General features: G+C 39.2%; 1 protein-coding gene across 14 annotated transcripts in view; it reads right to left on the bottom strand.

The window, feature by feature from the left end:
- The window catches only part of ptprdb (protein tyrosine phosphatase receptor type Db), a 64,221-nt gene extending 48,958 nt beyond the window's left edge, over window positions 1–15,263 (bottom strand). For 9 of the 14 annotated variants that reach the window (XR_007143621.1, XM_027174537.2, XM_047816823.1 and 6 more), the window contains exons 1-4: window positions 14,993–15,263; window positions 11,549–11,573; window positions 5,907–5,978; window positions 3,467–3,498 (exon numbers count right to left, since the gene is read on the bottom strand). The gene's annotated coding sequence lies outside the window, so the exon portion shown is untranslated. The remainder of the gene's footprint in view (window positions 1–3,466; window positions 3,499–5,906; window positions 5,979–11,548; window positions 11,574–14,992) is intronic. The other 5 variants (XM_047816828.1, XM_047816831.1, XM_047816830.1 and 2 more) reach the window with 1 other exon arrangement.
- Between the last annotated feature and the right edge of the window lie 380 nt (window positions 15,264–15,643).

The following is a 15,643-nucleotide window of genomic DNA, read 5'->3' as shown; positions in this document are numbered from 1 at the left end:
ATTTTATTTTTGGGTGCATCCAAAAATGCACGGTATAACAGCCGGGTTTTCATTAGAATTCCTTCTCTCAATTATAGTTGATAATATATACTAAATAAAAAGTGTGCGCATCTAACATGAATCTTGCAAAATTTAGAGAACAAACAGCCTCTCAACTGCTAACTGATTAACGGTTCGTACAAGATAGCACTCTAGAGAGCGCGGCTAGGATCTTGTGCTCTTGCTTGCCATGGCCTGGGTTCGATTCCTGGGCAGAGGACCAACCAAGCCACTGGGGGTTGCATAAGCCAGTGCACTCTCAGTGGCAGTCCAAAGCCCAGATAAAATGGGAGGATTGTGTCAGGAAGGGCATCCGGCATAAAACTTGTGCCAAATCAAATATGCTGGATCATACAGATGATTCCCTGTGGCGAATCCTAACGGGAACAGAGGAACAGAGAAAATCAAGAATATAGCAGTCTATATTCATCAGAAACACACTTTGTTATCACCTTAGGACTGCATGTGCATAAAGAAAACAATCAGAAACACATCACAAGAAGGGACAATGTTAACTATGGCAAACCTAAAGAAAGCTCATGTTAACATCCAGGTAGCAGCAGCACAGAATTCCTGGGGCAAAGCCGTTCAAAATAAGGCCTATGAAGAGGATGTGTGGCAGAGCATTCGCCTCCATCTATATGCTAAACTGATGATCCGCTGCCATGGCTGCTATCCACTTTAAATTACACCACAATGTTTGCACCAGGCACAGAGAAGGCTGTAGAGCTGGTAGATCTTAGACAACAAACTTGGATTCAACCATAATGTAACATCATCTGACATCTGCACACCAATTCATACATGCTAGCTTATCATTTACATTTAAAAGGCATGGCAGATGCCTGTATCCATTTATACAATTGACCAGATGAGAGAAATTAAAGCTCTTGCGCAAGGGCTCAACAGTGACAGCTTGGTGCTCTGTACGTTTAACTCACAACCTTCCAATCAGTAGTTCAATGTCTTGTCCACTGAGCTGCCACTTACATTGCATTTCCTTTATGGCATTAAGGCAGACACCCTTATCCAGAGTGACCCCCCGAGTTGAGGATTAAGGTTCTTACTTAACCTCCAAGCTACCACTTCAATCCAGAACATGTTATCCTCCTAGATTAAAGTGGTAGCTAGCAGCAGGGACGTTCACAAAGACATATACATTGAAGTATATGCTCATAAGCAGGATCTTTATGGGACTAGCAAAGTACAAGTGGGAGGTTTCATAGTGACTGTGGTGGATTCAAGTGCCTTGCCCTTTTTAGAAAGCAGTAATAAGCCTATGGTTCCCCGGAGAGATACTGTTCACAGTGATGGTTTGCGTTACAATGGCTACTTCATGCACTTTTGGGTACACTTCCTGCCATTTAGCCAGCCCTGGAGAGGTCAAAGCATTTGCAGAACAATTTTCACTTAAGTGTATACATGGCTCATGTATAGGCCCACTATATTCTAAAGTGTTTTCCGGACATATAGAACATAGAACATAATTCTGCTCAAAAAACAAAGAACAAAAATCTGCTCAAGGTGGAAGTTGCCAAGGTGTACTGACAATCAGAGAAAGCAGCAGTAGCAGCCAAGGCCTTGCCAACCATCTTCCCAAAAAGGGCATGCGGTGTCCTAGTTGCTAAATCCTGCACAAAGCATGAAGCAATCAGCTTGTCCAGAACTACCAAGGATATCTACCAACAAATACTGGTTTGACTTGACACAGGTCAAGAGATCCACCTGCACCTTGCATTGAAGCATCCATAAATATCAAGCCACCCAAGAGTACCCAATATCTTGGTCAATCGATTGTCAATCAATTCCATTAAATTTATTGAATAGTGTTTTTAACAATTTACATTGTCTTGAAGTAGCTTTACAGAAGTATATGAACATAATAATAATAATAATAATAATAATAATAATAATAATAATAATAATAATAATAATAATAATAAATACATACATTGAAATTTTAAAATTTATTTAAAAAAATTAATTGAAAATACTATATATCTCTAACATCTATCCCTAATAAGCAAGCTATAGGCGATGGTAGCAAGGAAAAACTCCCTTGAGAGGAACCAGGCTCAGAAGGGAACTCATCCTCATTTGGGTGACACTGAACAGTGAATAATGTAAATGTAAATAATGTCATTTCTATGACAGTTTGTGCAACCGAGAGCTCCTGAGGAACAAATGGGTCATCGTAAACTCTGAGTTCAGCACAGATTCAACACTAATTCCTTCCTGTCAAGTCTTCAAAAGATTGCTGATAAAGACCAGTCCATACAGCTGACTGACGCAACAATAGTTCGAAGAAGGCATGACAGACTCTGGGCGGCTCCATCCACAACAATCCCATGAGTCACTGGCTGACATTGCACTTGGATCAACATCTTCTGACTGGAGTCACTACCCCAATGCTCCAACGTACTGCCAATATAATTGTGCCACATGTATTGTTGTTTACACCATGTGGTGCCTATGTTTTTATGTCTCTATATTTTACTATATTGGATTATGAGCAGGTGCCACAGAGAGAGAATCTGACTGAATCATGCATGAAAGCGAGTCCTTGGAGTCATATGTCCAATCCAGAGGAGTTCACTGAATGTTTTCCAAAACCACAAGATTTACAGCATAGAATAAACATTCAGGTAAAAATAAAGCATAATTGTGTTCATAAGGGACAAGAAGGATGACTGGTCAGCAAGCAAGAAGGAGGACTTGTTTTGTTTTTTTAATGCATGCCTCAAAATACACAGCATCTGGATCACTGATTAGACTTGAGTCAAGATTTATGTTATACTATGCACATGAAAACATGTACCTTTCACACCATGTCTTATACTATACTTGTTAGTTAGATGCAAAGAGCAACCATGCAATCTCATAAGGCCAGCTTTACTCTTCCTCCATTTTCTTGAAGCATAAAATGATAAAATAATGCTAGGCCTTATGCTTTGTCACTATCGTTCCATTTTGCTCTGCACTTACATGAATTATAGAAAAATGTGTTTTAGATAGTGATTTTAAAGCAGAAGTTTAGTGAATACTTATTTTAATATAACTTACAAATGTATTGTACATGCTACCCACTTTGCATTACTCTGGTAATATTATGTAAGTGTTTATAATTCCAACGGGAAATTCTAGACCTCAGCATTTCTAACTTAATAAAATATCAGCTTTAACATGAACATTTTGTAAAATACAAATGCATTTCCTGTCATTTATCTAGTAACATGCTTTATAATAATTCAGACAAATTTCTAGTATAGTACTTTTGTTTATTGTGTGATTTTAGCATCTAAATTCTCAATGAATTTAAATAAACTATTTTTAGTATGTAGTATTTAAGTATTACTTTTCCATTGAAATAAAAAAAAGAAAAAGAAAAAAGTGAAAACATAAAAAGGGTAGGCAATTCAGCTCTTACCTTTTTCATGCCGTGTCACTGAACTACAGAATCTGAAAGAGGCGAAAGAAGCAAGTATTATTACAGTAGTCAGACTCTAATACATTCAGTTAATAATTAACAAAATATATGACTGTGTTAAAGCATGTATTATCACTAGAGGGCAGCAGTGCTTTCAATAAACCTGTATATTATCGTGAACATTATAGCTAGTCTGCTAGCACAGGTACATATGTAACTAGAGTGCTATCTCTCCCCTCCAGGGCAGTAAGAATCAGGTGTTTATTGTATGCTAGGACGGTACTGTAGGTGTTCAGAGACGACTGCTGCACTCAAGTCACAGACGAGCCATGTTAACATTATAAACATCTGTAGGCCATGATCTACCTCCCAGTCAGACAATAGATCCCCCATGTCCTTCCTCCATATGACAAATGTTTGTTGGATCGGATGGTTACGATTTGATCTAAAATAGTAGCACAGAAAGCACAAATGACACTACAAGGAACTCTGTAAGACCTGGCTTCATTGAACACTGCAAGGTCAGTTGAGTAAATCAATAAATTGATAAATATGATGTTGCATCAGAAACACCGGTATATCCTTACTTATACTGTACTTTGGCCTTAAGAGACCTTCATCAAGGCCTTGGGGACTGTGGAGGTATAAGCCCCCAGACAGATGACATCCATGGTGTTGTTACACACTGTAATGTGTGTAAAGTGAGATAAAAATGTAAGTCGATCTGGATAAGGGCGTCTGCTAAATGCTGTAAATGTAAATGTAATGTAATGGCTGCCGATTACACCTCAAGTGTGAATGCGGACTTGGTTCTGCTCAACAATAAAGTTAATTTGTGGAAGTTTGGATCTATGGCTTAGCTTTTGAATAGTAAAGGCAGAAAAGGCATATGGTATACGATGAGGTTGCCTGTAGGCGGACCGATCTTGTCCTAGTGGGATGTTTGGTCATCTTGATGTGTCATGATGCTGCCTCAAAACTGGTTAAAAGACTCATTTGAGACCTGATAGACAGCCATTATTTCTAGTCTTTTGACATATTCTGATCCACAACAACAGGCCATATTTCCTCGTGCCCCATGGCACCACACTACCCCCAGTCAGTGAAGAGGTATCCATGGTAAGTAGCTCTCCAGTGGGGCAACACACACCAATGGACATTTCATTAGGAAGGCCTTGTGTCTTCCAGCAAGCTAGAGTCTGTAACCCTCTGCTGAAGCGAGGACACGTCTCTATTATTGATATTGGTCGTGGTCTAATTTTTAGAGAGTCTGTCTCCTAACTATAAGGTTGTGGGTTCAAGCCTCGGGCCGGTCACGACTGAGGTGCCCTTGAGCAAGGCATTCCCCAGCTGCTCCCTGGGTGCCGCAGCATAAATGGTTGCCCACTGCTCCGGGTGTGTGTTCACGGTGTGCGTGTGTTCACTGCTGTGTGTGTGCACTTTGGATGGGTTAAACGCAGAGAACAAATTCTGAGTATGGGTCACCGTACTTAGCCGTATGTCACATCAATTTCATATTGTAGGCTTGACTGTATGTTAATAACCCATAGTTCTAATAGTTTCAGAAAGCAGAAGAAATACTATTCATGTCTGCCACAAATACTCACAGAGCCATACAGTACATCAATTCATGGTGGAATGTCCCGGCTTAAGTCTGTATGTGCACAAGAAGGGTATCCAGGTGATTCTCACTGCACCCCCTGTGCTGTATTTCTGCTTATGCTGTATCTTAGGTTTTGTTTGTGTGTAATTTGCAGCCTCGCAGGTACAACGGTGGTCTAATTTTATACCATAAATTAGTTTTAAAGAAACATTAAATTTACTTCCATACTGTAGGTCCGGCAGATAGGATTACTGTTTAGTATCCTATATTCTGAAAGCATAGTGTATTTTGTATTTATATAAATTAAAAATTAGAAATTAAGCTTTCTTTGTCTTTTGTCTCTTGTCATTGTTAGTGTTATGAGTAATTTAGCTTTTCTTGTCAGGCTATGCTAAATCCTGGTACATCAGCATAATAATGGGGTAAAGTAATGGGCATCATCTTGAAAAAGGAGCATGCAGAAGAGAAAGAAAAGGAGAGATTCGGAGAGGTGGACAGAAGCAGATGAGGTAAATGTATATTTTTAGCATACTACGTCGTCTGACTGCCAGAAAGAGTAGGATGCGTCTCTGAGTTGCCTTCAATAATGTATCAGAGTATGCTCTAAAAACTCTCCCGCTATCTCTGAGACATCTTTATGAGCGTATACTCACACACACGAACGTACACCTGAGAGATTTTGTGGCAGTACAAAATTACACATGCTCAAAATAGGGAAAAAACCCTTTCTTAGAGAAGATTTGTCTTCAAGAATCAGTGAGGGGTTAAGGACATGTGTGTGGACATGTAGAAAGGAAGCATAAATGCAGCATAAATATGAGTGTCTGCTCTGCTTACCTGTGCTAAATTGAGAGTAAACACATGCTGCCTCATGCCGGGCGAATGAAAGACAGTCTCCACTGGATTCTCCTGAAAGATTAATAGCATCTTAAACACACACACGCCCTCAAACACACTGAATCACTTTCTCATTACACCATCAATCCATTACAACCTCAACGAGGTAAGTTCAAGTGCTAATCAAATACTAATCACAATTCGTCAATACAGTGTTAAATGAACTGGGAATTTTGGACCTTTTCAGTTTTTTTCACAGGTTTCATCATTTTTATAGACTATTTGTTTAAACTGAATGAATAGTAAATGTTCCCAGTGAGTTATTCTGCTCATTAAGTGGCACGCTAGCTAATGATCAAGCTAACTAGAATATTCACTGGTTAGATTGTTTGAACTTAGATAGCTGATTTCACTCTTCACGCTTCTCTAGTCTAATATAATCAGACTGAACACAGCTCATAACATACATATTGTACTTGTTAGCTGGAACACTAACTAGCCAACAAGCTAGCTGTTTATAATGTTAGCTAGTAAGTTAATTAGCAAGCAGCAGTACTTATTTTAATCAGACTGAACAAAACTTTAAGGAAATCGTGATTGTGAGCTGGCAAACTAGCAGACTAACTAGATAAAAAGTTAGCTATTTAGAAAGTTAGTTAGTTAGCAGGCTGATTATACATATTCTAAAAGTATCAGACTAATCATATATCTTAAAATGTTGTACATGCTAGCTGGTTAACTGTCATGCTAACTAGATAACAGAGTAACTGCTTAAAATGTCAACAGGGTGATTAAACATATAGAATAGAATCAGACTGAACTTCTAGCTAGCTATTTAAAATGTTAGCTAGTTAGACAGTTCCTAAGAAGTTATAGATAGTTTTAAAGAAATCAAACTGAACAAATCTCAAAGAAACTTTTGTTTGTTAGCTAATAAAGGAGATCACAATGAGCTAGCCAGAGTTGTGACATTATAACCTCATCGGCAAATGCTATGTCACGTGTAACATGGAGAACATTAATACAAGCCGTATGCATACAGTTTGCTGTTTAAAAAGAAAAACTCCACACAATGAATATATTCATTCTGAAATATTTGTAATGTGTTTAGTTATAATGCTTATTATTATTATTATTATTAGTAGTAGTAGTAGTAGTAGTAGTAGTAGTAGTAGTAGTAGTATTCACATAAGTTAAGATTTGTCTGTTGTAGCAAAGCTGTAGCAATTTCATGTGAATAAGAAATCAGTTATTCCAAGTAGTGGAAACAGCAGATATTGGACTCAGAGCTCCAAAACATGGCTATGTGTAGGACACAGTTATGCTAATTTTACACAAGCATTCGAATGAGCTAGTTAGGGATCTAAGAGATATTGAGCATGATGGTGTTTGACTGTAGTATAAGCATGAACGCTAAAGCTCTGGAAATCTCTATTCAGATGAGGAGTGTCCCATTAGTGCAACTCTCAGTGGCACGCGAACAGCATTATGGGTAATAAAGAAAAGTGAAAAAAAATAAACTTGTGTGTTTATTATAGCGTCTTTCCTTGAATTGTCCAACTATATCAGACTGTTTGTATCAGACATCCCTGTATGCATGCACACCATCAGAGGAAGATAGTGTATGGATGCATTCTAGCAAATAATTAGATGCAGATATACAGTACAGCCGAAGCAAAGCTATAGGGCAAACAAAACTAAGCAATTTCTGGGCACGCTCACTCTAACAGAGTCCCCGGGGGAATAAATGTCAGATTGAAAAATGTTGTCAGTAAATAAATTTAATTCAAACAGGTTTGCTTGCACCAACGCCGATGAAGGGCCTGTACGTTTAAAAGCAAATAAACCATTTTTATTGCCCTCTATTCCTGATACAACGGCACTAAATTTGCGATGTAATGGCTCTAATCAACATCCCACTTAAAGGTAACCTATATCTACCAATCTGCACAGCTGGCACACACACTCACTGTCCAATTCATTAGGAACACCTGCGCATCTAATAGGCCAATGTGGCAGCAGCACAATGTAAATTATCATGCGGACGCAGGTCAAGAGCTTCAGTTTATGTTCACATTAAAAGGAAGAATGAAGAAAATGTCTGATCTTTGTGACTCTAAACCATGGTATGGATGCTGGTGCCAGATGGGCTGGTTAGAGTCTTTTATAAACTGCTGATCTCCAGAGAGTTTCACACACCACAGTCTCTAGAATCAGTGAGAAAAAAGTCAGTGACAGTTCTGTGTGTGGCGACGCAGTGCTGAGAAGCAAATTCAGAGGAAAACCGCAGTTTTTTGGCTTGAGTTACAAGGAAGGATACAGTAGCTCATATAATGGCTCTTTACAACCACGGTGAACAGAAAAGCATCTCAGCATAAACAAAACATTAAACCTTGTGGTGAATGAGCTACAACAGCAAAAGACCACATCATGTTCCATTCCTGTCAAACCAAGATCAGGAATCTGACCCCGGTACTAAGAGTGATTATTTGAGTTACTATACACTTCCTTTTATATCAGACCAGTCTTTTCATTCTCCTCTGATCTCGCTCATCAGCAAGCCTTCAGATCCTCCACAAACGGGATGTATTTTTGCACCATTCTGTGAACATTTCTAGAGACTGCTGTGTGTGAAAATCCCAGGAGATCAGCCGTTTTCTGAAAACTTAAACCAGCCCATCTGGCACCAACAACCATGACACGGTTAAAGCCTCAGACGTTACACACAGGTTTTCTCCATTCTCATGTTTTATGTGAACATCAGAGGCTCTTAGCCTGCATCTGTAATATGTATGCATTGTTCTGATGCCACACGAATAAATGATCGAATGAAGAGAAAAGGGTTAGTGTAGAGAATAGGTCTTAAAGCTGATCAGTAGTCCTCCTGTACCTCAAGATCTGCCTTTGCAAGGCATATATGTTCATACATTTCTCACGGCTAACATAAGGAAAAAACTTGGGCTTTTCACTTTGAGTGTGCTACTTTAGTCAGGGTGACGTCACCGTCCTGACTCGCAGTATGTATTATGTATGCATGTCTGTCCGTGTTCTAAATCCACACCTCACTCTGTGATCCATTTCCTTCTCTTGTGCTGCTGCAAATACACAAATAGGATTTAGAATTTAGAGAGAAGTGAAGCAAAAAAAAAAAAAGGATGGATCTGTTTTGGACTGTTTTCACTTCCTTACCCACAATGCCTGTTGCCTAGCTGACGATAGCAATGCTAAACAAAGCGATGCGGTGACTAAAGAGAGTGATGCGGCAGTGCTTTAGTCTTTTAGTGTATCCAGCTCTTTTACCTTCTCTGTATTTGTGCACTCTGTTCGAATTGATCACCTTTCATGCTACTATCATCAATACTGACTAGCTGAGCAGATCCACAGATTAGCTAAGATTAGCTATTGATATTATGTTAATATTCTTTAAGTCCACTACTGTTTGTGAGGCTACTACAATGCTCGGTTTATCATTAATATGACAATGGACTTCGCTACTCTACTGAACACCATTTTAAGTACCATTTTATTCTCCTTAATGGAATAACACAAATACCGACCAGCAAATCACACAACAGAAATATTCCAGAATATTCTAGTATAAGTGTTTGTAATGTGTTTCAGGGTCTGTGTTGAACCTTTTCCCTGTCTGGTATGGTGGTATGTGTACTCTCAAAAAAGAAAACTAAATAAAACCCCACTCTACAAGGACAACTAAAAAAATATAATAACTCAAAAATTTGCTCAGGCTTTTTGGGAGGCAGAAATACATATTTTGATTCACAGAATGGGAAACTGTGTGTGTGTGTGTGTGTGTGTGTGTGTGTGTGTGTGTGTGTGTGTGTGTGTGTGTGTGTGTGTGTGTGTGTGTGTTCATGTGTAGCAAGACAGAGCAAGAAGGTGAGTGTGTTTTTGTGGATAGTGAAAAATTTATATGGGAGTGCATGTGCATTATAGGTTTAAGAATGCCTCGTGCAATGTGTGTGTGTGTGGGGGGGGGGGGTCCTGGGCCCTTAAATGAACCAGACCTACACACGTGGACAAAATTGTTGGTACCCTTAAGTCAATGAAAGAAAAACTCACAATGGTCACAGAAAAAACTTTAATCTGTCAAAAGTAATAATAAATAAAAATTCTATGAATGTTAACCAATGAAAGTCAGACATTGGTTTTCAACCATGCTTCAATGGAATTATTAAAAAAAATAAACTCATGCAGCAGGTCTAAACAAATTGATGCTACCCCTAGAAAAGACTGAAAATAATGTGACCAAAGGGACATGTTAGGGATTGTAGACACTTCACAGGTGTCTACAATCCTGTAATCAGTCAGTGGGCCTATATACAGTATAGGGCTCCAGGTAATCACTGTGTTGTCTGGTGACAAGGTGTGTACCACACTCAACATGGACCAGAGGAAGTGAAGGAAAGAGTTGTTTCAGGAGATTAGAAAGAAAATTATAGACAAGCATGATAAAGGTAAAGGCTATAAGACCATCTCCAAGCAGCTAGATGTTCCTATGAGTACAGTTGCACATATTATTTAGAAATTTAAGCAAGGTCTGACTTTCATTGGTTGACATTCATAGAATTTTTTCTTTATTATTACTTTTGTCAGATTAAAGTTTTTTCTGTGACCATTGTGAGTTCTTCTTTCATTGACCGAAGGGTACCAACAATTTTGTCCACGTGTGTATATGTGTTGTATATGTGCACTGTGTGTAATGTTTTGCCTGGCCACTAGTTTGTGCTGTTTGGTTCTTTGGATTGTGATTAGATGGAATGTGCTTCACACGTACAGTTTCACACATTTCACACAAGTTGAATGAAAAAATTAAAAATAGGTTCAGCCACAAATGGGTTTATAATTATAACAAGAACATTTGCCTTGCATGTAGAAAACATGAATGTTTGCAAGATACAGAAAGTGACGAAGGCTATTGAAGGACACAAAACAAGTGGGTGTGGGTGGGTGTGGGTTCATGAGCCCCTCAATAAACCAGATGTGTTGTACATGTGCACTGTGTGTAATGCTTTGCCTGGCCACTAGTGTGTGCTGTTTGATTCTTTGGATTGTGAATTGGGTTTATAATTATAACAAGAACATTTGCCTTGCATGTAGAAAACATGAATGTTTGCAAGATACAGAAACAGAGATTTACAGAAATAGTGACTGAGGTTATTGAAGGACACAATTGTGTGTGTGTGTGTGTGTGTGTGTGTGTGTGTGTGTGTGTGTGTGTGTGTGTGTGTGTGTGTGTGTGTGTGTGTGTGTGTTATAGACTAAGATTTACTTGAATGCAGTGTTTTATTGATCTCAATGGACATCAGGCAGAGACATATTAAAACATCCATACGGAGACCTTGTGAAGACCGAATGAAAGCAAAATAAAGACAGAGAGAGAGAAAGAAAGAGAGAGAGAGAGAGAACAGAGGATGAGGCATAATAAAGTATTAGCCTTGTTCAAAAGCAAAACTCTCATGTCTGAAACTCCACTGTTCATCTCTGGAACAAACATCAAATTATCACCTTGGCGTGTGTCAAGCAGAACTTATTTTACATTATTTATCACCTTCCTGTTTCACACCCTGCTCCTCGTTAACATTCTCCACTCACACAGTAAAAATACCACCTCTCTCACTCACCTCGACGTTCTACCTCAGAGGCGATCTGAAAAAGAGAGAGAGAGAAGAGAGAAGTGAGATAGGAAGGTTATCTTGTGATCGAGTGAACATACAGTTTCGACACAGCAAACTCATTCTTGATAGTGATTGGTATGAAGGTTTTGATATATTTTGAATCGCGACCGGCAGCAACTCTGACGCTAGGTCAGACTGTTAGCTAAGGTTTGTACATTAAATGTTTCATTTCTATAGTAAAATGTCGCATGTTCGATGTGGTAAGATGCTCCGACTAAATATCAACCCATCCATCTATCCATTTTCTGTAACGTTTTTCATACACAGGGTCTCAGGGAGCCTGGAGTCTATCCTGGATGTGGTGCCAACCCATCACATGGCATCTCACACACACACACACACACACACACACACACACACACACACACACACACACACACACACACACACACACACACACACACACACACATGCTCAGACGCTCCGGACAATTTAGAGATGCCAGTCAGCCAACATCACGCGTCTCTAGACTGGTGGAAACCTAAGCAGCACAGGAAGAGCATGCGAACTCCACACTCACACAGACGGCAGAGACAGGAATCGAACCCCCAACTGTGGAGGTGTGAAGCGAACGCGCTAACCGCTAAAATTGTTGATATGGAGATGTTTCAGTTTTGGAAAAAATGCTCAGGTGTGACAGACAAAAATAAAGCTGTACTTTTACAATATGGAGGAACCTTTTCTCTAGTTTCTTTTTTCTTTAACATGACAATTTTTGGTAAGTACTATGACATAATTGATAACTTGAATAAACAGGTATAAAGTTTTATAGATATAGATAGATATAGATATATGATTACTACATATATATTATGTAAGTGCAGTAGAATAAAACGTAAATAAAGTGTGTATGTATGTACTATATAAGAACATACACTCAGATTCTGATTCTGTCTTCCCCCACTCTGTTTCTGTCTTTCACACACACGCACACACACACGCACACACAAACCTAACACGCACACAGGCACGCGCAAGCACACTCTCACACTCACATCTCGAGAAAGTTGTTTGACTCTGTGCCTAATGATAACAGATGAGGTGTCAATATGAAGGTGAGAGAGTCTAAGTCATCCTAGCTGTGTGTGTGTGTGTGTGTGTGTGTGTGTGTGTGTGTGTGTGTGTGTGTGTGTGTGTGTGTGTGTGTGTGTGTGTTGGTGCTACAGTACACCATTCCACTTTTATTTCTCTCTCTCTCTCTCTCTCTCTCTCTCTCTCTCTCTCTCTCTCTCTCTCTCTCTCTCTCTCTCTCATATCAGAGCAAGAACAATCCCTTGAATTCCTGTTGTAAGGTTCAAAATCTGGGTCTGTGATTTATTCTCTCTCTTTTATTTATTTCCTCAGATATAAAAATGTAGAAATACAAAAAGCAATGACTACTCATTTGGTTTTCTTACTTTTTTCGTCAACAATGCGTTATGTTTAAGTGGGACAAATCTAACATTGGTGAAACTCAAATCCTATATATTTAATCTTTACGAATTGCTTCACTGTTCCTTTCTCGTCCATGTACACACTCGACCTAGAGGATTCACTGTTGTCAAAAACTCTGCACTACATGTGTCACGTGATGCTGGTGCTCCACCTTTAAGAACTTAAAAGAAAGTTTCCTCGAGGAATATCATAATTTTTGAAATCCGTGTTCACAAGATCCACACAGTTAGAGTTCTCCTGCAGTCTGATCTACATCAGATTTCACCTCTCCAGCAGCAGGACATGTCAACAGCGTTAACGACATCTATTTACATCACACTAGTTGTTTGTTCGCCGGAATGAAGGAAGTCAAAGTGGGAAAGAGAGCACGTCTTCTCTCTCTGGCCTTTAGAGTGGGTGGCGGAACGAATGAATGTCATGTTTTGTCAACAGCTATCCCATCGTTCTTCCATTTTAAATATTGACTGCTTGCACTTCCAGAAGCACTTTGCTTGGACAGTGGATGTCCAAACCGTCCGCTTTCTTTGGAAATGCTGTGCATCATTTTTACTAACATTACTTAAGGATGAACAGGAACACCCTGATTCGTTGTACTGAGTAAGGACGATGACGACATATCACTGCTCTGTGAGCCTAAATTTTTACTAGTGTAAAAATGAGACATTCATTGCAACATATCAGCATTTCTGAGATGCCAAACATATAATGAATGTATGATAAAGATACGATGATGCAATGATGCGCAATATGTTTAACAAATAATGCATCTCAGCTGAGTTCGGTTCCTCAGGACTGTACACACTGAACAGTCTCACAGGAATATATAAAAACGCTTGTGTAAGAGTCCGTGCTGGTGTGTTCGTCAGTCCCAGGTGTGCTATACGTCACCTTTTTCAGAACGCCAGCTACATGTCACCTTTTTCCAGACACCAGCTACACGTCACCTTTTTCAGGACACCAGCTACACGTCACCTTTTTCAGGATACCAGCTACACGTCACCTTTTTCAGGACACCAGCTACACGTCACCTTTTTCAGAACGCCAGCTACATGTCACCTTTTTTCAGACACCAGCTACACGTCACCTTTTTCAGGACACCAGCTACACGTCACCTTTTTCAGAACGCCAGCTACATGTCACCTTTTTCCAGACACCAGCTACACGTCACCTTTTTCAGGACACCAGCTAAACGTCACCTTTTTCAGGACACCAGCTAAACGTCACCTTTTTCAGGACACCAGCTAAACGTCACCTTTTTCAGGATGCCAGCTACATGTCACCTTTTTCCAGACACCATCTACACGTCACCTTTTTCAAGACGCCAGCTACACGTCACCTTTTTCAAGACACCAGCTACACGCCACCTTTGTCAGGACGCCAGCGTCTAACGCACAAATACGCCCACAGCCACTCACTCGTCTGTTCGCTCTCAACTCTCTCAGAAAACAAAGTTAAATCCAGATTTGTTCAGATTTAGGAGAACACAAATGTCTGTAATGTAATGTAATGTAATGTAATGTACAACCCTAGAGCAGAAGGGATCTGAACTGATGCTTCTCAAGAAGTGAGGAATTACGTAATGAACCCTTAAAGAGTGTAATTGTTAAGGAGTGACATCATTATTTGGATAAGGATCCAAAGATGAATTGTTGGAATCAGTTAAAGCAGGAAAAGTGTGCGAAGTGGGACATATTATACCTGGGTGTTCTATCTATCTATCTATCTATCTATCTATCTATCTATCTATCTATCTATCTATCTATCTATCTATCTATCTATCTATCTATCTATCTATCTACTTAACTATCCATCACACACTGGAATGATTTGCTTTTGCATGAAGTTCATGTAGAACTGAAGCTGATCCTTTCTATAAATAGCACTAATAAATAAGCAGTGAGACAGGAGAAGGTTTTATGGCTGTTAAAGTACTTGCTGTAAGTGAAGTGCACTTACCGAGTGTCCTGGTGAGAAGTCAGTGGAAGGAGAATGTCCAAGCAGAGTCCTGGTCTTTCTTCGTCCCGTGCAATAGACAACAATAAACCCCCCAAACACAGAGTGCACACAGATGTCAGGAGTCGAAACTAGTTTATATAACTGATTATGGGAAAATAAATCATTTGCGGTGGCGCGAAATAAAGATATCTATATTATTTAACGATAAGGGTTGCAGAGGCGCACGAGCGAAGCAGCGCTTCAAGAGCGAGAGCGATATGGCAACACGCGCGCGCACCCACACGCATACACACACACACACACACACACACACACGTTCACGCGCGCTTGAGAAGGAAGAGACAGTAAGCCACAGGAACAGGAGGGAAGAAGGTTAAAAAAAGACTAACTTTCTATATGAAACCCAGTAGAAGCTATTTGTTTGTTTGTTTGTTTGTTTGTTTGTTATTTTATCTATCTATCTATCTATCTATCTATCTATCTATCTATCTATCTATCTATCTATCTATCTATCTATCTATCTATCTATCTATTGTCTGTTAATTAATTTATTTGTTAATTAATTAATTCATTTGTTTGTGTATTTATTTATTTATTTATTTATTTATTTATTTATTTGCTTGTTAATTTATTTATTTGTGTTTATTTATT

The sequence above is a fragment of the Tachysurus fulvidraco genome, chromosome 7, assembly GCF_022655615.1.
Source record: "Tachysurus fulvidraco isolate hzauxx_2018 chromosome 7, HZAU_PFXX_2.0, whole genome shotgun sequence".
NCBI classification, from domain to species: domain Eukaryota; kingdom Metazoa; phylum Chordata; class Actinopteri; order Siluriformes; family Bagridae; genus Tachysurus; species Tachysurus fulvidraco.
The sequence above is the reverse complement of the archived record's forward strand: the minus strand, read 5'-3'. Positions and strand labels throughout refer to the sequence as shown.